General features: G+C 55.8%; 1 protein-coding gene across 1 annotated transcript in view; it reads left to right on the top strand.

Annotated features, from left to right (window-relative positions):
* Positions 1-23,352, top strand: part of TWIST2 (twist family bHLH transcription factor 2) — a 50,257-nt gene extending 26,905 nt beyond the window's left edge. The window contains exon 2 of the mRNA XM_061206409.1: positions 22,673-23,352. The gene's annotated coding sequence lies outside the window, so the exon portion shown is untranslated. The remainder of the gene's footprint in view (positions 1-22,672) is intronic.
* Positions 23,353-23,823: the final 471 nt, after the last annotated feature.

Genomic DNA, 23,823 nt, shown 5'->3' on the forward strand with positions numbered 1-23,823 from the left:
CCCAGCTCTTGAGGTGCCCTCCTCCCCGGCTGCACCCCACCTTGTTCATGAGCCAGCGGTTCAACAGTGAACCCCGGGATCTCTGTGGGACTTGGGCCCCACAGCTGGCCTTTTGTCGCAGCCCGTCTGGAACCCCTGCAGACAGCCCACTCTTGCCTTTGGAGTTACAGTTACACTTGACTGTCTCCTACAGTGTTCTGATCTGGAGTCAGATGGCAACCAAAGACTGTGAACTCCAGGGCAGCGCGAAGAAAGAGAGGGGGCAGCCCCGCCGGCATCCGAGCCCCTCCCGTCAGGGCCCTCCCGGGTCCTGGCCATCGTCAGGGTCCGGCCAGAGGGACGCGGGCGCTGCTCTCCATGCCTCTCGTGACAGTGCAGGTGGCAGCGCCAAGTTGATCTGTCTTCCAGGTGAGGTCGAGGTCCCCAGTTTCATGTGGAGTCTATTCCTTCCGGAGATAACACAGAACGGAAGCGTTTCCCCAGGACTGTGTGGGTTTCATCTTAATCATGGCCCGAAAGCTGTGCGTGGCCGTGGGGACAGATCTCATGGAGGGGACAGGACGACGGTTGGGCAGGGTGGGGTCAGTGCTTTCAGCTGGAAACCCCACGTGCCCACCACCTTTAGGAGCCCACTTTTATGTTGCATTCAGTGTTACTTCTGGAGGCTCCGGTGAGAATTTGTCTGTGAAACATACCAAGTGAGGGCACGTGATCGCACAGAAGTGCTGGGACACCCAGTAATGAGAGTGAGACCATAATTCTTAAAAAACTTCTAAGTGGATAACATCAAGTGGCACAGTGTGCTCTGTGCAGAGGAAGAATCCAGCAGGCGCCAGAAAGCAGGAAGGGGTCACTGCTGTGGGTGGACACGGCTCTCTCCCCGTTGAGCTTGTGGTCTTGCGGGGACCCAAGCACCTGGAGAGGTGTGGGGTTAGTGCCGTCCTGGTGAGATCAGTGACCAGGGCTCTGCTGGACTGAGTGGAGGTGGAGGGTCAGAAGTGGATGCCCTGTTGCTAGGGTGACCATCCCTGCCCATATCCCCAGGACCATCTCGGTTCACTCCTGTTCTCCAAGCCTGATCAGTAACAGCGCCCCTGTCATTCTCAAAAGTGTCTCACTTTAGCCGGTGTGCCCTGTGGTCATCCTGTCCAGCACGCACACACGTGCATGTGCACACACACACACACACACACACACACACGCACACAGCCTCCTGCCGGGGATGCCGAGCCATTCTCCAATGCTGGGAAGGGGATGTACATTGGAATCGTTTGTAGATTTTTCTACAATACTCTGTCCTCTCTCTGCCCTGCTGCCCCCTCCCCATTCCAGCACGCCCAGCTAGGGAGGCGTGTCCTGAAAATCACTCCCCCGCCATCCTGATGTGCTACCTCCATCCCCCGAAACCAGGGACCTGGCGTCTAGCCGGGGGTTAGCAGGACCTCATCCTGAGTCAAGCCCCGGTCCCTGGGCTGTGGACATCACAGCTGTGCAGACCGGGGCCCCTGGTCAGGTCGTACAGGTGGGAAGCATGCTGGACACGTGGAGGGGAGGCGGCGGGGCGGGGTGGTCGGGAAAGTCTTCCTAAGGCCGGCAGCCTTGGACCAGGCACCCCAAGGACAGAGGACACGCCACTCCCCACAAGGGAGGAGCAGCCATCTTTCTCGGGGCTCTTGTTTGCGGTTCACTGCTCATGGCAGCGCAGGTCTCCACGTTGGAGATCAAGACGGGGTGAAGGGAGGCCACCAGGTGGGGAGTGACTCAGGCGGGGAGGGAGGGAAGCCCCCGTATGCCCGGTGGGCAGAGAAGGACCTCGGACAGAGCCCTGGGGCCGCTGACACATTCAGGCAGGGAAAGCAAAGGGGCGTGACTGTTACTGTCGTTGCTAGTGTTGAGTGAGCAGCGGGCGCTCACCCGTCCAGCCAGCAAGCCCCGTGCACGCCCCGTCCAGCCAGCAAGCCCCGTGCACGCGTGCGGTCTAATGGGGGCGCAGAGAGCAGTCGGCGCCCCTCCATGCCTGCGCTCCGCACGCAGCCCGTGACCCACTCACTCCCCCGTGCCTGCAGCGGCCTCTACCGTAGGGAGGGTTGCGGAGGCTCATACCTGGGCTGGGTTTGGAGGATGTGCCCACCCGGCGTGCGGTCGCTGCCCCTGAGCTGGGACGGGCTCGCCTCCCTGGCTGCGAACCCTCTGCCCCGCCTCAGCGCAGCTCCGTTCAGCAAGTGCGCCCTGAGCATCTCCGGTGCCTGCAGTTCTGTGCAGGTCCCGGTGGGAGCTCTGTGTCTGCACTTGTTTGTGTGAAGGGTGCTTTCTGGGGAGCTGCTCAGCCTTCAGATGGGGACCCTGGGCATCACAGGGCTGGAGGGAGGAGACGGTGCCCACCTGAGTGCACTGGGGCCTCCCGTCCACATGCGCCGCAGGCCTCACACCACCCCCACGAGTCAGGTAACGCCCTTCTCTGTCTCTCTGTCTCGTCTCTCTCTCTCTCACGCTGTCTTGTTCAGAGAGGCACACAGAGTCAGGATTTAAGTCCAGGCGCCTCTGGCTCTGAACCCCTGTCCACACCCCGGGCTCTGCTCTCCTCCTCCTCCCGAGGGCTCTCACCTTCCTCTCCCAGCAGCCCAGTTCCTCCGACCCCAGGGCACCATGTGGGACAAACTGGCCAGCTCTGTGTTCTCCTGGAAGTGCTGGAGCCCTGGCTCTTCTGCACCAGCGCTGCTGCCCACCTGCACTGACTGGCCTTCTCCAAACTGCCAGGACCTGAAATTAGACGGCGGCTGGAAAACAGATTAGGACTTTTTTCCACTTTTGTGCTGTGGCCCAAGCAGAAATGCAGAAGCCGTGTGTCCCTCCCTGTGCCAGGGTGCCCGGCCTCACAAAACAGACAGCTCAGAAGCATGTATAAATTTAATTTGGGTGAACGTTGACTCCTGTTATTATCATCTCAGAGCCCGTTAGCCCAGCTCTGATTGGCCTTCGGGGCAGCAGCCACCAACACCCAGCTCAGCTTCCTCCCTGCTCTGGCCTCTTGGCCAGGGAGTTAATGATCTGTAAAAGCACTTAAATTCATGAGGAGAACTCCTTGGGAGGAGCGAATTTGTTTGTAACTCACGGATTCATTTTGTTCCATGTGAGGGAGCTTTCAGGGAACGAATCTGCTTGGATCACTGAGAAGTGATAAGTCAATCTTAAGAGCTCTCTAAAGACAGAGCTTCTTTTAACAAAGTAGAAGGATGCTTCCCGAGGGGCTCTGCAGAAACCCAGGGCAGTCCCAGCTGCTGAGAGCCAGGGCCTCGGGGGGACAGGAAGACTGGTCCAGGTGTGCGCCCAGGGAGAGCCAGGCTCCCAGGGGACACGCATCCGAGGGCATCTGGGTTTGACAGTGGAACCTCCTGTGTGATGGGCCCAGGGCATTGTCTGGGGAGGCCCAGGGATCAGAACCTGAGACGTTCGTCGGTTGGAGCTGCCCGGCGTGCAGAGGGCTGCCCCATCCTCAGAGCTTGAGTCCGAGAGTGTTCAGACAGGGCTGGACGCCCTCTGGTCAGCATGGCCCCAGGGGACTCAGGGAAGGGGCGATTTGGGGCGAGATGGACATGAACATTTCTTTGATGATTCTTTCCCTCCAGCATCCGTTTTTTCTGCTAATTCTAGAGACCTCAGCAAGGCTGTTGCGTTTCTGGGGCTCCATTTTCTGCCTGTGGTGCCTGATGTCCCTTGGAGGAGAGCGTGGCATTTGTGCGAATCCTGTCTTACTGGGAAGGCGGGGCTGGGGACTGTCCCCCCCGACCACTGAAGTCACCCTGTGGCCTGTCCTCACCCAGAAGCGGGGACCTGTGAGCACAGGTGGGGCAGCAGGCCCATGGGAGTGCAGACGGTGGGGTTGCCACGTCACTCATCCTAAATTCTCTGCGGATTTAAAATCCACCTCACGCTCCCTCCTCCAGCTTCTCATCTCGGAGGAGCTGGGCTGGCTTTCCTCACATTAAATAGGAGAAATAGGGAGAGAAAGCGGAAGTGCAGGGACAGGAGACCCAGGAGGAGTGACGGCCAGCCCATCCTTCACCGCTCACCAGCTTTTAATTCCAGCAGAAAGAAAAGGATTGGGATTTTGAAGACAGATCAGGGAAAACATTCAGCGCTTGAGCAGAAGAGTTTTCTAGAAGCCTGGCCACGGAGGAACTCTGACGCCCGGGGGGAGGTGGGTCAGATGCACCGCAGCTCCTGGGGTGTCCAGAGGGGATCGGATGGGGTTTTTTGGGGGGGGGGGCGGTCTCTGCCTTGTGGAGAGGGAGGTGGCTCTCAGGAATGGAAAGCTGAAGGGCTGTGTTTTTACTGGTTTCCCAGCTGTAAGATGTACGGAACTGGCTTTTCTCTCCTTTTGCATCTGCAAGACGTCAGTAATCGATGGCCGATCAGAGTTGCTCCGTGAAGCCACGGGTCCGTGGGCGGCATGTCTGGCTTCAGTCCATCTGGACCCACAACTTTAAATGCGATTCGCCTCCCCTGCCCCGGTCGCCCGGTGTTTATCTGGGTTCCTTCTAGCCTCCTTCCCTTCAGAAATATTCCGGTTAAACCAGCCTCCTCCCCAAGAAGGCAGTGCGTGTACCCACAGCACTGAGCATCTTCTGGGGAGAGTGAGGATTCCACGGCTTTAGCCAGGCCTTAAAACAGATTTGTCAGATGCCAGCCGTGCCCCTGCAGGGACGTGCGAGTGAGCTCTCGGCTGTCCCCAAGATTCTCAAAAATCACCAGACCCCCAGGGCCGTGGAGACCTCCAGCCACTTCCACCTGGGAGAAGTGAGGTCCAGCAGCTGGGGACAAGACGTGACCAAGGTCACTCAGATAGCAGGTGGCAAAGGGGAGACAGGAGGGGTTAGCGGGGCCTGATGGGACCTTCCTTTGCGAAGCAGCCTGAGCCCTGAGGCAAGTCCCAACACGGAGGCTCTGAAACTCCTCTTGGGGTAGGCTGTCCCGCCTCTTTACAGATGATGGCTGAGATGAAGGGTCCCAGGGTCAGGCAGACTCAACCCTGTGTCGGCAGAGCTGGACCAAGGTGGACCTCCCCGCAGGGCCTGGGAGTCGGGGGAGCTGCTGGAGGGTGGATGGGAAACGCCCTCCCTGCAGCCAGCTCCCGCTCCAGGAGGAGGGTTCCAGGACCTGCGCTGAGCACACTCAGTTCCCCTTCCACCATCCACCAGTCACGCCACTTCCCCTCCCCTGGGCGGGGTGGGTAAGGAGGCAGAGGGGCCAAGGGGTCACCCACTGAGTGTCATCTGTGGAAGAAGACATGGCAGAGTGTAGAATACACATGAAGACGCGTCCCTGGGATGCTCAGGGTTTGGGGTCAGCTTCTCGTGCCTTCAGTGCTCAGACCCTCCCAAACGGGAGATGGGGGGAAGCTGTGCCACCTCCTGCTCGGGGTCCCTGCTGCCTGGTCCTGAGGGTCCCCGCCTTGCTCTCGGACTGTCTTTGGCGCTGGAGGGGCCCCTCCTCTGGGCGTGGTCCACTCTTCCCGACCTCCCTCCCAGTGCCCATGGGGTGACCCGCCAAGGCCCTGATACATGCTGCCTGGTTCAGCCAGTTTTATTTAATCCAGGCAAAGTGGCAGAAGGTGAAAAGCTGGCCTCTCGTGCGTTTATTGTGCACATTTGACCAAGGAAAGAAGACAGCCCAGGAATTTTATTTATGACTCTGCCCCTATGGCTACGCAGCATCCTCAGTGTCTGCTGTGTCAGCCCACAGCCCAGCAGAGGACGTCTGGGTCTGGGGACTGTACCTTCCCGATGTCCTGTGGGTTGGCGCCAGTCAGCAGGTGAGATTGCGTTCGACGATCTTGAGGGTGATGATAAGAATTCGCCATCGAGATCTCCGAGAATCCTGCAAACCAGATCGTAAATGCCGCGTAGCCCTGGGGAGGTGGGGTGGGGGGGATATTATTGAACACTGTAGGGTCATTTCCTAAAGGGATCCAAGGTAGTTTTTACATTTTTAAAGTATGTTTGTAATTTTAACTTGCAGTCTTAACTTATAAAAGCTAATGGTTTCCCCGCTAAGACATAAAATGTGCCATGAACTTTATTCTAAAGACCGACAGCACGGCTCCCATGCTTTCCTGCCTGCCTAGACCCTCTCCTGGGATCTGAGTCCCCAGCTGCTAGTGAAATGACATTAACCCCTGAACCCCTGTAAATATCCAAGGTCACAGCTTTACTTAGTGTTAATTATGCCTTCAACTCAACAACTAAAGTTCCTGAAACTCAAACTAAACTATATTGGCAGGGAAAGTGGTTTCCTTCCACATCTTTCTGGTTCACTAAATAGCTTCGATTTTGCTTCTCTAGTCCACAGTACAAGGTATGAGGGAGAATCCAAGTTCCTTCCCAGAAGATGCCATAGGGTTGCTGGTGCTCTGAAGATGAGCACAGTGTACACAGTAATCCCTCATCCAACCCTGAGTTCACCTCACTCAGAATGTGAGAGAGCCAACTTTTAGGCTGTTTTCTGGAGCCAGGGGGATGTTGGGTGTGTGTACGGCACCCAGGCTGCCATTTTGTGTGCAGTTCTGGGTGATGTCCGTGAGCTGAACAGGGTGAGCGGGCTGGGAGGCGAGGTGGGGGCAGTGGAAGAGTCATGCGTCTGGTCAGTGGGAACCCTGTTTTCAGCACAGAGCCCCACCAGCAGGAGAAGCTTCCCTGTGAGGAACATCCCGAGCCAGTCTCCCAGCCACACCTCCTGGTCCTGGAAGTGAAGTGACCAAGGTGACTTCCGGGAAGGAGAAGGAGAGGCATTTGTCCAGGCAGCCCTGAAAGACCAAATTTGGAGTAAACGCATTAGCAATGTCCAAGAACACGCTTGGACGAGGATGACACCCCAGGGCAGCGGTGCCAAGAGGACTTCAGTGAAAGGCCAGCTCACGCGAGCCCTGTGGAGCTTTCTTCTGAGCTCACCGAGGACCCTTCACAAAACCCTGGGGCATCGAGCAGCGACACTGCGGGTCCCTCCAGCACGACGAGCCTCCTGAAGTCACCGTCCCGGCGGAAACTTCACACCAAGGACACCTGCCGCTGTCCTGAGGACCAGGTGGCCCGTCACTTGGAGGGAGGAGAGGAAAGCAGGGGCGGCACCTCGAAGCCGAGTAATAACTCACCTCACCACCCTTCCAGCCGCCACATCATCTCAATAAAACAGGGTGTGAGCTCGTGAGTGAGACCCCGTTGCTACCAAGTTAACGTGGATTCACGTCATTGTGTTCGCCTTGGTGTTTTGCCCTTATGGCTGACCTTAATGACTGTTTTTTTAAAAGTTAAGTTCTTTCACACATTCATTCAGTATCTGGCTGTCTGCACCTTTCCCCCCAAAATACCGAGCTTCCCCAGCCGTGATTCTGCTACCCGTCAACGTTCAGGACTCTGATGCCCACATTTGGAGAAGGTAGTGCAATCACATGATCAGATGGTTTCCCAAGTGACCATCTACAACCTACTTTTTGTGTTTTGGACAAACCTTTGTTCAAAAACCTTGCCTTGGCCCTTGGGGCCAACTCAGCGGCACCACCAAAGCTTAGCCCTCCCCCTCCCACTCCCCGGACCCTGCGGTTGGGCAGGGTGACTGGTGCCAGCCAGTGAGCTTCAGGAGGAAGTGGGAGCAGCATCTCCAGGAGGAAGTGGGGGACACTTCAGTCTGTCTTCCACTGCCCGAGCGGCTGGAAGGCCACATGCCCGCAACGGTGCAGCTACAAGACGGTGGAGACCCTGCCAGCCTGAGTCCTGAGTGACCTGTGGAGCCGAGCCCCAGCCGGCCTGGATGAGCAGGGACCACACGTCACCCCAGGAGAGGCGGGACCTTGTCTGCAGTTGCAGCCTCGCCACCCTCGCTCCCACTGGACCAGCCCTGTGATGAGAGGGAAGACAGTCGGACACCGCAGGGGTCTCTCTCGTGTCCTGGAGCCTCAGACATGGTTACTCTGCTTTGCGAAATGGGTGTGTGCATTGGGAAAACTGTCTAAACTAAGTTGTTTCAGGTTCATCTTGGGAGAAGCTCAATTTCTAAAGGCACTTTTCACTAAAGTTTTTAACATATAAAACTTTTTCAGAGTGTAACCGTGGCTTCATTTATTTGTTTGCCAAACATGAGCCTCTATACCCCAGATTTCCTTGAAGTAACTCCTGTTAGATGTTGAAAGCGTTTGGGTTGTTCTGTGCTTCCCCTAAGCATTATTCGAATTCTTATCTTTGGTTCAAGGTGTATTCGCTGATTTGCAGAGTCCTGCCTCCATTTGGGGTTTTGTTAAAGCTTTCTTCTGTCTGTTAACTTTCCTCCTCTGTATGTGCTTCCAGAGTAGTGTTTTATTTTAAAGTGGATTCAACCTGAATTCTTTAAAACTACACAGAACATCTGTATCTCACCTATTTATTGACAAAGCCTGATTAAAGAGAGTCTAGAAGGGAAGGTGGATTGCTGGATCTAAGATTTAAAGTAGCTGCCGAATCCCTTTATAAACATTGACATCAACGCTGCTTTCCATATTCATGGGTCTGTCTCGGCAAAAGAAATTACTATAGGATGTTAAGCTGGAGTCCAAATGGTAAATAAATGCATTAAAAATGGGCAGATTATGCAAGGATGATTCCCACTTAAGGAGCGTAGCCTTTGACTTGGTCAGAAATGTGATAGCAAATATTCAGACTTCAGCTACCCTGCTTTGGTCATAACTCCAAGGTCTCATCCCCTGTCTCTGGGTCTTAGCGCTGGTATCTTTCTAATTAAAGTAGTCGTTTCCGGCTTTCAAACTCAGGAGTATTGTTGCAATCAATGCAAAAATACAGGGGAATATTTGGGAAATACACAGCTCTGCTTGTCACATGGGCATCTGTGATTTGCACGACTGACTGTCAGGCTGATTCTTCCAGAAAGGAAGAGAAGGGAAGTCTTGGCACTTGAGTGATTGAAAACGTTCTTTTAAGAAGAGGGAGTCCTGTCCTCCTTGGGCAGGTTCCAGGGTGCAGAGAGGCTCTTCTCCATCTGCTTTCCAGTGCTCAGCCATCCCCAGAACTCCTGGAGCCGTGGAGCTGCACTGAGCAGTCACGCCCAGGAGAGTAGCAGGGTCTGATCGAACTCTGCCCCGAAGTCACGCCAACTTCTGCGCGATGGGCCCATTTGGACCAATGTGACTGCATCACCTCTACCCCCAAACTGTGAATTCAGTAGTTAACGACTGCAGCAAACTCAGGACAGAGGTGACCCTCCTTAGAGAAGGGTGCGGCGTTGTGCGTCTGAGTGTTTGTACATGATATTCGTACGTGTGGGGGGTGTGTGTGTGTATGTGGTACATATATACACACGTATATGGGATATGATGGCATGTGCGTATACACACAAACACACATACTATCTAAGTACCAAAGGCCCTGAAGCCCCTCGGCCCTGCTCCCCCTGTCCACCCCGCCTGCCGGGTCTACAGCAGAGCTCCACGCACGCTGTGTGCGCGATAGATGCTAGTTGTTGAGCGGCCGCATTTCAAAGAAAACTCTATTTGTATTTGTACCGTAAAGTCAGGCTACTTGAGTCTCTCAGCCTGCAGTGCACACTCATCCCAAACCCCAGGGAAGCCAGTACGTGTGACACGGAACAGGATTCCGTCCCTCGAGTGCCAGTGGCCTCATTTGTAACACCCCCCATGGATTTCTCAGCACCAGGTGAGCATCCATTACGTGACAGGTGCTCACTCACCTGGGGCAGGTAGAACCAGCCCACTTTATAGACAGGGGAGACGGGACCAGGCTGTAGGCTCAGCGATGCTGGGCAGCACCGCCTTTGCAGGACGTCCCAGTGTCAGGCCTGGTCACAGCCCCGGGGCAGAGGTCAGCGCCTCCCTGTCCGGGCATCCAGGGAGGGCCTTTGTTTGCTCTCAGATGCTTTGCTCCGGCAGCCCCCAGCTTAGGAGGGGGCTCCGAAGAGCCGGTGGTTCCACGAAGCCTGTAGAAAAGAGGGGACACATTGTGTCACCGCACCATCTAGGACATGGGGTCCCACTGAGGTTTGCTTCCAGAAATGCACGTACACACACGGGCGGTCACTTCTCATCCGTGCCATCTTCTGTGGCTGTGTGGGAAAATACAGAATTATTCAGGGTTTTCTTTTTTCCTACTCAAAAACAGTTTGAAAACACAATACATTCCGTAAGATTCATTTGAGCCTGCTATAATTTATAAATGTGGGATTTCAATCCAGGAAATTTGGATTTTTAAAAATCGAGCAATAATGAAAGTATTTCTGTATCTCTTTACTTGGCCCTGGGGGCCGAGAGCCGTCTGGGATGAGGGCGTGACTCTAAACTCTCGCGTGGAAGCCAAGGCCAAGAGGGCCCCTGAGAGCACCTGTCCCCCAAGACCTGCCCTTCCCAGACTGGACTGCTCAGTCCCCAGGGTCAGTCGGCACGGGGCGGTTACCAGTGGGCTGATAAGAGTCTCGTACTAAGTGAAGTAAGACAGAGAAAGACAAATATTATGTGATAGCACTTGTATGTGGAATCTAAAACAAATGAGACAAATGAACTTATTTACAAGACAGAAACAGACTCACAGACACAGAAAACAAACTTACGGTTACCAAAGGGGCAAGCAGGGCTGGGGAGGAGGGATAAATTAGGAGTTTGGGATTAACAGATACGCACTACTATGTATAAAATAGATAAACAAGGACCTACTGCATAGCACAAGGAACGATATTCAGTATCTTGTAATAACCTATAATGGAAAAGAATCTGAAAAAGAGTAGATATATATAAAGAATATATATGTGTATTATTGGATCACCAGTTTGCTGTATACCAGAAACTAACAGAACACTGTAAATCAACTGTATGTCAATTAAAAAAAACAGAGTCTATCGCCCACATTCACAGGTCCTTCTAGGTTCAGTGCAGACAAAGGAGCCCTTAGATTTGTGTATTGCGAAATTAGAAGTTTGAATCTCAAAAGCAAATGGTTGGGAATTACAGCTCTTCGTTGGAAGGAGAGTGATGGATGCCTTTTTTAGGAGGAAATATCTAACGCTTTTTCCAGAGGCGACACCAACTCCAGGTGCTTTGAAGGTCATCAGGGTAACATTGACCTTATCCGGTGGATGGGGACCCCCGGTTGATCCTCTTCGGCTGACAGCAGACCCCCCCTGTTAATGCCCCCGGGACCCCACTCCCTCGCTGCCAGGAGCCGGAGCATCTGTACGAGATTCTTCACAGACTTACCTCGGGGCTTGCTGGCATGAACTTGACTTCTGTTTCTGTGTCTGCTGCCCCTGGGGCTTGAGGGCCCCCAGGTGTCAGCTGGGGGTAAGAGGAGAGTCCATCAGATGTCCTTCCCCTGGCAGGTCTACGGGGTGAGCGAGCGAGGGTGTCGGCTTCACCCGCCAGCAGGAGACCGTGGTTGTGAGCAGCGCGTGGAAGCCCAGTGGGAAGACACACAGGAGCCACAGGCCGGGGGGTCGCCCTCTCGCTGGGGCCGGGAGCTGGCGGACGGGGCCTGCGGGCTGCCTGGGAGGGGTGGCCGGTCTAGGAACGCCGAGTTCTCTCTGCGTTTGCCCTGAGACACCTGAGCGCCTGTCCTGGGCCCATCAGATGTCTTCCGGTTGGCGTTAGTGACCGCTGGGGGCAGGGAGCCAGGCTGTGCAGGAGGAGCTGGATTGTTGCAAGCGCGAGAGGTGACATTTAACAGCCGGGCTTGTTCGTGGACCGCTTACCGTCTCTCTGCCATTTACCTACTAAGTGGACCGTCCATTCACTCCCCTTCCCCTTCAGCTCTCATCGGCCGTTAAACACGCACGTTCAGTTTTATTTCACCACGTGCCGGGGTGTTGACTTGTTCCCGTGGAACCCACCCCAAGCCCACTGCGCACACCTTTCCTCGGGACCCCGGGGCTGGCCTCCACCAGGAGGGTCAGCGCTTTCCCACCTCAGCCCTGGCCGCTCACAGCCACGTGGCCGGTCCGGCTGGGGGTCGCTCACTCACCCCGTCCTGTTTCTATGAGCTAGTTTTTCCTGAACCCCTGAGGCCCTTCCACGCTTGAGTGTGGGCTGGTCGATTTCTAAGTATGATGTTTCCCAACAGAGATAAGTTTTACTCGGGTGGTGCTGAGGTTTGAGAATAGGAAATGGGCTAAAAGTAACTGAATCCAGAGCTTGGGAAGCAAAAGGCCTTGCCGAAGGGGTGGGTTAGCCCAGCCCCTGGCTGGTCTCCGGAAAGCTGGAATATCCCTGTACCTAGAAGGACATCCTCCTGCCAGGGCCCCCTGGGTGCTGTTGGTTTGTCAAAATCAATCCCATATCTCAAGAGGCTGCCAAAATCAGGGTTCCCAGAGATGGGCAGGACCGGGGATTGGGTCATAGTAGGATTCTTAGTAAGGTTTTTGCATTCTTCTGGATGTGCACACCTATATGCATAATATTTCAAAAGTAGCATATTTTTTTTCTGGGTGGTTGGAAAAAAGAGGGCCCAATAAAATAGATTTAGGTGCAGTTATTTCTGTAAACCATTTTGCATTTTAAAAATTGCCTACTTTTCTGAGATTAATTGGGGAACTAAAAGCTGGCAGTAGTCAGGCAGAGGTCATCGTCACCACCAATGCATTCCTGGAAACAGTGTTTCTATCCCCCATGTTTCATCGTTTGTGGGAAATGTTCTTTCGCATTTTCCAGGCCGTGCTCCCCCGTGAGAGATGGGGTGGCACGCTCTGGAGACAGCGGGAGTCTGGGTTTCATTCCCAGCTCTCGCTTCTCTGCTCTGTGACCCGACTGGTTTGCAGCCTCTCCAGGCCTGGATGTGTTTATGTTGAAGACGTGGAAATGCGGGCAGAATCCATGTAGGAAGCCAGTTCCCGGCATGCTCTCTGTGCTCCAAACGTGCAGAAGGCTGCTCCCAGCCAGCCCAGTCCCCACTGCACTGGACCTGCCCTCCCCAAGGTCACCTGCTGACCGCCCCCATGGCCAGGGGCAGGTCCGAGCTCTCCCCTGCGATGCAGTCCTCCCGCCAGCATGGGGCGCTACCGGCCAGCTCCTCCGGCCTCTTCCAGATGGTCCCCGCTCAGCCTTCCCACCTCCCCTGAAAGTGTGACCCTAAAGGCCTGCAACCCCCAGTTCTACCCCCAACAGGAGGCTCAGAGATGGAGAATGAGGTCCGGGTTTGGGATCCAGAGGCCTGGGTCCAAATCCTAGCACAGCAAGGTATCCTCATCCCTTCCAAGGGGAGGGTCTTGCTCATAAGTCTGAAGCCCCCAACCCTCTTCTGGGGTTCCAAGCCGCACATCCTGCTGAGTGAACTTAACCTTCATGGTGTCACGAAAGCACTGAGAACTTGGCCCGACCAGCACTAGTCTTATTTCCCCACAAAAGCACCTTCTCTCGTGACCCCCATTTAGTCCCTGGGGTCACGACCCCTCCTGTTGCCCGAGTTGGACCCTCGGTCACCGCTCAACTCTTGCTGATTCTCCAGCGCTGCTGCGTCTCCCCAGGGTCCTCAGCCCTTTCCTCCTGGACCACAAGGGGGGGCCGCCCCACCCAGGCCCCGCCGGGGTCTCCCCGTCCTGGCATCCTTGGGGCCGCCCCACCGTTATCTCGGGAAAGCCCAGCTCATCGTGCGGTGCACTCCTTATTACCCCTTTCATTGCCTCCCCACTGCTCTGTGGGTCCTGCCCATCTCTGCCCCCCAAAAGTTGCCTTCACCATTACCCCCAAATCCTCACCTTCCTCCAGCCCACCTCGCGTGTGCCCTTGCGCCCTCGCCTCTGCCCACGAGGCCCTTGCCCCTTCCCGCCCAGGACCAGACTCCTTGAAGACCCAGTGCCAGCCCCTGATCCCGTGAAGAGCTCCCCAAAGCCCTGGAAACTTAATCGTTACGTTATCTGTGCTTTTATTATGTGCTCTTTAATACTTTTATTGTAACATTTCTTGTATTTTGCTATAATCATTTGTATTTATAATATTTGTATTTTAAAGTAAAATAATTGTAGACCTTTACGTACCTATATTATACCTCCATTAGCACACATTACATTTTTGTTGTAATAATTTATTTTATTGTCTGTCCCCAAGTGAACTATGAACTGGTTGAGGACAAGGGAGCAGGTCCTCCTCACCCTTACATGCCAACATCCAGCAGGATGCCTGATGCCAGAAACCCGTCAGTTAATATCCTCTCGAGCTGGTGCTGCCGTCACTGGGACCCTTGTGTCTTCAGATACTCATGTGTCAAATGCGCAGAGACATTTATTCACTCGGTGCCCCCAGGTTTGGACGCGAGTGAAGGGTGTTGTGGGCGTGAAGTCGGTGGTGGGAGAGGAGGGACTTCCGGCCCAGGGCTTAGCTGACCTGAGTTCTGCTGGTGATTGTGCACCTGCCTGGTGACTTGGGGTAAGTCACCCCCAACCCCAGGCCCCCACCTCCTCATCTCCGAAGTGATGTCATTGGATGGACCATCCTTAAAGGCACTTCCTGCACCTCCAGCCTGAAATGGGGCGCCTGCAGGGTGACTGTTTACTCCGCCCTCTAACACTCAGGAGTTTTACTTGGAAGCTGAATGTAGTGACATCTGGAGAAATCATAAGTCACCGGTTAAACTAGTTCCTGGGTTTGGAGGCCTGTGGACCCGGAAGAGGCTGCATCCTCCTCGTCTCTGGTTACTCGGGGCAGCTCGCCCTCACTGTCTCTGCAACGTGGGAGGACCCTTTGCAGCGTCTCGTGTCTCGTGACTCATGGAGAAGAAATGGGACGGTCTCCCTCCGAGGCAGCGCTGAGGATGGGTCCGCGGGGACCCCTGGCCTTCCTGTCACAGCTCCCCTGGGAACTGAGCAGGGCTGGCCCTGGGGAGTCTCGGGCTGCCGGGGGTGGGCTCTGCAGGGCGCTGTCTCCAGGCAGTGACATTGGGAGGCACCAAGTAGGAGGGACCTGCCTGGACGCCCAGAGGCAAGCATGCCCCCTCCCCAGCCTGTTCTCAGGGCCACTTCCCCATGGCAGACAGGTCACTGCAGACATAGCCTGAATCACTGAAGCCAAGCCCAAGCCGGGGCCGGGGGAGAGACAGAGAGAGAGAGAGGGAGGGAGGGGGAGAGAGCGCTGTTTCCACTTCTAAGTGGACGTGAAGTTCTCGGTCCCCTGCAGGAGCAAGGCCAACAGCTCCCCTGCAAGCCACCAGGGAGCCACAGAAAAGTCCTGGCATCGTAAACGCGGTCATTCCAAGGAGGATTCCTCTTCCTCACGCACGGCGGGCTGGCTGGGGTCAGACGTCTGAGGCGCGGAGCTTGGAGAGAGGGGCCACCTGTCCTCACCCTCCTCACCCTTCCACTGACCCCAGACCCTGAACAGGGCAGGGGCCCCTGGCAGGTGGGGTCTGCAAGCACGGGGCTTGTCTGGGACACAGAGAGGGGGCAGAGAGCACAGGGGGCGTCGGTGGCTCCAGCACAGACGGTCACGGCCCCTCTGGAACCCACAGCCTGCGCCGGTGTCCGGGCAGCAGTCCTGAATGTCACACTCGAGCTGAACGCGCAGGTCCTGGAATCTTTGAGGTCCCGGCAGAGCCGAGAGGAGCAGGCAGTGCCTCAGGCATCCCCGCAGGGCAGCAGAAGCCCCTCCACCCGCTGGGGGTCCTGGGAGCCTTGTGGTATGGTGGTGGGATACCTCCCACCCAGCCGTTCCCGGGAAAGCAGGACTGTCCAGAAGGGATGGGCCAGCCCCCGGCAGAGAAGCTCCGGGTCTTAACTCTGGCCCCATCTGCCACCTCCTTGCCGCTCACTGGCCTAATGAGACTCACATGGCTGCAGCCTCTGTCCCACTCTTTAACAAAGGGCCCAGGGGCCTGTAAAGAGAGGCCAGGGTGTCCTGCCTTCCCAGCCGCTGCTTGGTTCAGGGACCACTTACAGCCCCTTAAAGGGCAGGGACTCCGCAGTGGGAGGGAAGGACCGGGCGAGGGAGGGAGGTGGGACAGCCGTCCAGAGGAACCTTGTAAAAACGCAACAATCTCACAAGCCCAGTGCTTTCTGCTTTACATTTGCTGGGAGAGGAAGCAGTTTGCCTTTTGTCTGAGCCTCCTTCGCCCCACAGGGATATGTCCTTAAACTTCTCCTTTGAAAATCAAGTCGCACTTAATAGAGTCCAGCCTACGGGAGGATGGCTCCGGGCTCCCTCCTGCCGTCCTAGGTTTTAGAAGTGGATTCCCAAATAGTCATTGGGACGGGGTCCGTTTTGTCGTTTGGCATTGCCGGTTCTCTACCCTTCTGCCTCTTGGGGCTTCCAGGCCCGGCTCACAGCCAGGAGAGGTGCCCAGAGGCCACAGGGAGGGAGGGGGCCTGAACTGGGAGGACAGAGGGCCCCCATGTGCAGGGGCAGCTGGACCCCCGCCTCTCCGATCGCCCAGGTGAGCCTGGCACCTGCCCCGGCAGGCCTCGGCCGCTGGTCCCTAAGGGAGGGCGTCCTGTTTACATGCTTTCCCGTTATCCAGGCCTGATTGGAGCTCGCTGCTCAAAGCTTCGCATTGTCTCCAATGAAAGCAAAACCGCTCTTTCCTCCCGTCCCTGCACAAACATTTGTCACAGAAACAGCCTTGGGGCAAGCGGCTCTGGGGGAATGAGCTTTGTTCTGGCCACCCACTGGCACTGCCCATCCCGGCCAGGCCAGCAGGCGGCAGGGAGGCGTCCAGCACCTGCCTGCACCCAGTGCCCCATGGTCTCTTCAAATCCCCTGCCCAGAGAGAAGAAGAAAACCCGTCCAGCTGAGTGGGTGATCCTTCCCAGACTCCCTGCAGGGGCTGTCGCTGGCACCCCTGCTGCCCGCGCATTCAGGTGGGTGATCATCGAGGTGCAGCCAGACGAGCTGGACACGGGTTGGCTGCACAGCTGTGTCCACTGCGTGTCCCGGGTGGGCCCCGGGGGGGGGTCTGTGTGTCTGGGGCTCTCAGGCAGGATTGTAGCGGCTGGCACAGCCTCAGGGCCTGGCTGCCAGCGGGGGCCCCGGCCCCAGCAAGGAGCATCGTGAAGCTGGAGTTCTTGTTTCTCCGCCCAGCCACGTGCCCCTGGCAGTCACAGCCCATCTCAGCCGCAGTTCACGTCTCTGAACAGGGGGGCGGGTGATGCAGGCTGCGCACGATCACCCACTTCTTCCTGCTCGGGGAGCATCTCCGAAGAACTGGGATTTTGCCAGAGTGCAGGTGCTGATTCCTCAGTTCCGGGCGAGACCTGCCGTCTGCATTTCTCACAAGCTTCCGTGTGTTGCCGATCCCGCTGGTCTCGAGGAGCAGACGCTTAGAATGCACGGGAGTCCGAGTGCGTTACAGAGCGCGGGTGTTACAGGGAGCCTGGAGCTCCTGGTCACCTGGGTGACCGTCACCTCTGCTGTCTGTCTGACCTCCTCATTGTCGTCCCTCTTTCAGCAGGTATTTATTGAGCACGTACTGTGTGCCAGGCGCTGCTCCAGACCCTGGGGACCCAGCAGGGGAAGAATAGCGCCCTGCCCTCTTGGGACAGAAAGAGCGTTGACCACAAGCGTCTTACCTGTTTGTCTGGTTTGCGGTGGGGGGATTGTTAGATCATTTGTTGCCATGCCTGCAGAGACAGAGCCCAAGCTACTTTTCATCTGATGGAAGACGTTTCCTAGTAGTGTTTCCCGGAAGCGGGACCTGATAGGTGTGTTTCCTGAGGTCTTAAATGCCTCATGTTTCTTTCCCTGCCCACGGGGTCCGTGGATTCTTGGGGAACAGAGCTCCGGGGACGCCGTTCTTCTCCATAGAAACTCTTTGCGTCCTGGGATTGTCAGTTAGCAGGTGGTATGCGCACAGGAGAAGTCACCCCAGTCTGGTTCTTTTTTGTTTCTTTTTATGTCTGGAAGCCTGTAGGAGGTTTTCTCTAGTCTTAGAATCCAGAACTTTGTGATGTGGCTCGGTTGCTTGTCTTGTTGGGTTTCTTTTCCAGAACTCGGTGTTCCTTTTAATCTGAAACCCTCGATCGTTCTTGAGCGTGGGGACTCTTCCATCGGTATCTCTCCTGTGACTGCGTCCGCTTCCTCCTTTCCACATACCTTGTCTTTTTGCTCAGATGCCGGGAGATTCCATGAGTCAGTCTCCAATTCATTAATGGTTTTTCATCAGTGTCTCTTTTGCTATTTTGCTTCTATTATTTTTAAAAAATGTCTACTAATATTCTTTTTGTGATTTCCAAGAGCCCTTTTCCCGTCTCCTGGTTGTTCATGCTCTTTCCAAACAGCACATTCTCATTTTATCCACACACTCTCCTCTGGCTTCTCCCAAGATGATCATTTCCGCCGTTTTGAAAGGTGGATCCCCATTCACTGGGCTGTTTGGGTGGTGCTTAGCTCGGCAGTTTCCCCACTGTGGTCCTCAGTTGCCTGATGCGAATCATCGTTTGTTTTCTACTCGTATTTATGGCACGTTTTGTTGGTGATACGAAGTTGGTTCTGTCCCTCCAAACCATTCTTGGGAGCTGTGTTCAAACGGTCAGGAGGCTGGGGGCAGGCTCGGCCAGGGCACAGAGGGCCCCTGTTGAAAAACAGTGCAGGACAAATGCCCACGAGGGAGGGGGGGCTGGCCCGTGCAGAATGGGCGAGACCCACCAGGGATGGTGGCAACTGTCAGCTCTCCACCCCTGGGTCCATTACTGCTCATCTCCCCCTGGCACGTTCCACCCCCGCCCCTGCACAGTGTACCCGGGAGCCCAGGTGTCGAGTGTCTTTGTTTTAGGCGTAGTGAGCGGGAGGAGGGGGGCAGCAGGGGGCCGCAAGGGCAGCCTGATAGGGGGAGCCTCTTCAAGTGGGCTGGGCAGTGCCAGGGGCCTGTGGAGGCAAAGATGCCTCCACCTTTCATGCTGAAGGGGCAGTGAGAGCTGGCACAGCGCCCTGGATGTCTGCTCTGTGCTGGGGACCGTGGCCACGCCCCCGGGCTTCTGTGAACAGCTCCTGGCCTCCTGATCCGCCCCTTCTGTCCCCCAGTCTCCACTGGCAAAGCCTCAGGTGTGCACATGTGTGCATGAGTGTGCTGTATCTGACTGGGAGAGATTTCACATCTGTGATCATCTCCCTCCACCCTTATTCCTCACCCTACTTTTTTTGGCAGCCCAACCAAGTCCAAGGTGCTTTTCCCCTTCCCTTCTGGTTGCAGAGTCTTAGCTGCACTTCCTCTAAAAAAGTTGTCACTGTCTACCCTGAGCTCTAGTTGTTTATAAACATGTTACTCCTCCCCTGGTAGATTTCTCTGATTCACCTCTGGGCTTTTTAAACAGCTAACAGCATTCCTGGCACATGAAAGATGCTCAGTACATGTTGGAAAGATAGATGGATAGGTGGATGGATGGATGGATGGATAGATGGAAGGGTGGATGGGGGGGATAGATGGAAGGAAGGGTGGGTAGATGGATGGTGGGTGAATAGAAAGAAGGAAGGGAAGAAGGGAGGGAGGGAGGAAGGATGGTGGATGGATGGATGGGTGGAAAGAAAGAAGGAAGAAGTGAGGGAAGGGAGGGAGGGAGGGAGAGAAGGGAGGGAGAGAAGAAGGGAGGGAAGAAGGAAGGAAGGGTGGATGGAGGGATAGATGGAAGGATGGTGGGTGGAGGGATGGATGGGTGGAAAGAAAGAAGGAAGAAGTGAGGGAAGGAAGGGAGGGAGGGAGAGAAGAAAGGAGGGAGGAAGGAAGGAAGGGTGGATGGAGGGATAGACGGAAGGATGGTGGGTGGATGGATGGATGGGTGGGTGAATCAGTGAATGGATGGAAGGCCTTAAAATGAATGCTTCCCTCTTAAGCCCGCCCCTGCCTCACTTTCTGGAGAGCTTTGTTGATGTGCCCCTCCCTGTGTCAGGCCCTAGGGATACAGATTCGAATAAGACCCTCTGTTGCTTCTCAGTGCCCAATGGTCCGGTGTGGGTGAGAGAGGCGGACAGCCACCCTCTCAGTCCAGCCGCTGCCCGGCCTCTCTGCCTGCCCCCCTTCCTGGCCGGGCAGACAGATGCAGAGTGAACTGTGTACAGGACACACGCACACGGTTTCAGGTGGCTCTCACACGCGGGAGGCTGTCGGGGCCCCAGATGTTTTTCATTTGTGGCTGAGAACTCTGCCCATGTCAGCAGACACAGCTAGGGTCAGGGTGACATCAAGGCGGCCGGCCCCGAAGGCTCTCGGTCAGAAAGACTAATGAACCTGCCGCTCGCTCCTGCCCAAGCCCTGGGCCCCGCAGGCATGTGGAGTGAACCCTGAAACCTGCGCTCCTGGGGGCGGCCCTGTCGTTTCTGGCTTTCCACGGATGATGCTGTATTTCCCCTCGGAGGGCTGGCGCAGCTCATATATCAAAAACTGCTGTAATTATTTCCTCCCACTGAGGAAGGCTTCCATTTAGCTTTCTCTAGCTGCCCCCCTTATTAATTATCTAATTACAACCACATTCTCCAAGAGAGAGCAGCCTTTGACTTTCTGCCCAGGACCACTTAAAAAGGCTTACATATTTGGAGTGCTCTGAACTTGAAAAAAAAAAAGTGCATGTGTGTTTCCACGCACTGGAGTTTTAGGGAAAACGTGTCTTCGCTTTTGCAGAGCTTTGTCTTGATGCAATAAAGGTTTCTAGAGTTCCCTGAGCAGCTGGGCTTTAGTGTGGAGCTCAGGGTTCCACGGGGAGGGAGCTGGGGGCGCAGGAGGTCAAGGCACATACCTCCTGCTGCCCCTGCCCAGTGGCGTCAGGCCACACACCCACACACACCCACGCACACACGCTGTAAATTCGGGATTGGCTGCAAGCTGGCTGGGTGTGCTGTAGCACTGGGTCCTGCAGGACTGGGCAATCAGCAGTCCACGGCCCCAGAACAGCAGGCGACAGGCCAGCAGCTGCCCCAGCCACAAGCTGCCTCCTTGGAGTGAGGTGAGGGGCCCACTGTGCTCGCCCCCAGGCCCTTCAGCATCCGCGCGTGGGACCTTTCCAGCGCGTGCTGAGGTCCTTGGCCAGGTGCTCGTGCCCAGTGACGTCCCCGGGGCCCTCCCGCTGTCCCCACTGCGGAGACTTATGACCTTGGCTTACGGCGGCTGCGTCACTCACTCTGTAGTCTGGTGGTGGGACACCCTGGCCCGGATCTTCTCTCCAGCACATTTTCTCCAGCAAGCCTGTGGGCGCAGATGGCAGCCCGTGAGGTCCTGAGTTCCGGGGGCCCTGCCCGCTGTGTCCGCCCGGCACATGCCCCTCCCTCTGCCACATCACTTGGTCCCCCTCCTCCCTGTCAGCAGCAAGCTTCACTCCCCAACCAGACCTCCCGGTGGGAAGGCAGGGGTGTTTCTGGTAGAGCGTGGCCTTTGTCACTTGAACTGCTTCCTGGGAGCCTCACTGGCCAGGTCCTGCGGGAGGTGGTGGAGATGGGGGTGAGGGGCTCTGGAGACGGCGGCTGGAAGCTGGCCCCAGAGCTGCATTTTGATCGACCCACCTGCGCTTTATGGATCAATTGCATGAGCTCCGGGGCCTCCTGGGGCTGGGGATTCGACAGTTGTGTATCTTGATCGCAGTGGAGGGTGCCAGAATCCACAGGTGATGAAATTGCCTGGCGCACAGACAGACACACACACACACACACGCGCACATACACACACCTGGTATGACCTCCTTCCACCCCCAACACACACACACACACACACCCCTGGTACAACCTCCTTCCACCCCAACACACACACACACACACACACCCCTGGTACAACCTCCTTCCACCCCAACACACACACACACACACACACACACACACCCCTGGTACAACCTCCTTCCACCCCAACACACACACACACACACACACACCCCTGGTACAACCTCCTTCCACCCCAACACACACACACACACACACCCCTGGTACAACCTCCTTCCACCCCAACACACACACACACACACACACCCCTGGTACAACCTCCTTCCACCCCAACCCACACACACACACACGAGTGAAGTGTGAACAAGCCTCGTGCTGTGCCGAGGTCCCTCTTCTGTTTGTGATGCCTCACTAGACTAGTGCAAGGTGACACCAGTGGGGGAAACCAGGTGAGAGGTGCATGCGACCTCCCTGTACATTTTTGTTTTGCGTTTGTCTGTGAATCTGTAGTTTTTTCAAAAGCACAGCTGTAGAAATTCATCCCCTCTGACAGCTCCTGCCCAGCGGCCGTCCCATTTCTCTGCGTCCTCACCCCCAGCCCTCCACAGCTGGCTTTGCTCGCACCGCTGTCCCGAAGCCCCTGCAGCCGCCTCACCCCAGCACCCCTTCCCCTTCCATGGGGGACTGCTCTTCTCCGTGGAAGCTCCACTCGGGAGCGGCTCACCCACGGGGTCAGCACCGCCCTGCAGGGCACCTTGGGGGGCAAGGCTTTGGTGGGCACAGGAGACAGGAGATCCGGCCCTCTGGGTCTGGGTGCAGCTGGAGAGGGCGGAGGTGGGGAGGGGAGGGGGAGCTCCAGGCCTGGCCTGGTTCCCTGGGGGCCACGGCCTGCAGGTGCCCGGTGACCCTGACTACTGCTCACCTGTCCAGCTTCTGCCAGGGCGGACAGGGAGGAGACGGGTGTCAGAGCGGCTCGCACCTGCCCCGTCCCGTCTGGGGGCCCCTGAAGGAGGGCGGTCCCCGGACACCGAGCCATGCAGCGGCTTCTCAACCTCCCTCTACCTTGTTTTCCAGACTGTCCCGCGGGGCTGAGCGCACGTGGAACTGGGGTGCATCCGAGTCTGTAACTTCTGAAACCCGAATGACCTCCGGGAAGCCCCCCCTCTCAGTGCTCCAGCACGGTGCCTAGACCAGGGCACAGCAACAGACCCCGGACCGCACGGCCCCCTCCCCGAGACGGTCCCCGCAGAGGAAGTGGCGCTCGTGGTCCTTCTTGCCGGTGACATGTTCATTGCCATCCTCGCCACTGTTTGAGGGTGGGAACAGACCCAGGCCTGGGTTTTATTTTTTTATTTTTATGTTTTGAGGGGGGCGGGGATTTATTCTTTCTGAAAATCGCTAAATTCAGGAACACATTTTACAAGGATTTTGGATTTGTATTTCCCTCTAAGTGCCTTTTTTTTAGTGTATATTTTAAAAAATAAGCCAGAAATGCCTTCCTGTACAATTCTGTTTAAACTGGACCAAGGCTCTCAGAAAAAGAACCTCGTGCTTCCTTCCCACCCCCAAGCCCCTGCATGATTGTCTCAAGGAAGCCTGGAATTCTTCTCACTTCTCCCCTTTCTCTTTCTCCGTGATTTGCTCAGCTAACCTTTTTTTTTTTTTTTTTTTCTGTTTCAGTGTATATGTTGCTTATTTGTTTTATTTATTGAGATATTTTTAACAAGCTCAGTGACTGCACTGTGGCTTTGTATACTGCTCCCTCCCAGGAACAATAAAGACGTCCTTGCAGCCCTCGTCTTCCGTCTCTTCTTTTCTCTACTTTGCAACACGAGAAAGGGCCTGAGAAAGTTGGAACGGGTTGCAAAAATAACTATCATTTCACTTTAAAGGGGACCAGAAAGGATGTGAGACATTTTATAGCATACGCAATTGTAGAACTTTCTAGAAACTACCAACACTAATGCAGTTGAGAGTGTTAACAGACCCAGGCCTGGGAAAGCAGGTGACGTTGGCCTCAGCCCCTCTAGGTGCCCATCTGCTCACCTACTACCTACGCCCCAGACTCAGAAGCTAGAGGTACGCTCTCCAGACCATTTCTTGTTCTTCAGATCAAGAGTCACCCATCCTGTGTCCCAGGCCTGCTGTTCAAGGTCAGTGCTAGCCAGTGCCAGCGCTGCGGAGCCTTCCCAGGTGGAATTCCTTACTCTCCCCAGACATGGCAT

This window comes from Eubalaena glacialis, chromosome 1, assembly GCF_028564815.1.
Source record: "Eubalaena glacialis isolate mEubGla1 chromosome 1, mEubGla1.1.hap2.+ XY, whole genome shotgun sequence".
NCBI classification, from domain to species: domain Eukaryota; kingdom Metazoa; phylum Chordata; class Mammalia; order Artiodactyla; family Balaenidae; genus Eubalaena; species Eubalaena glacialis.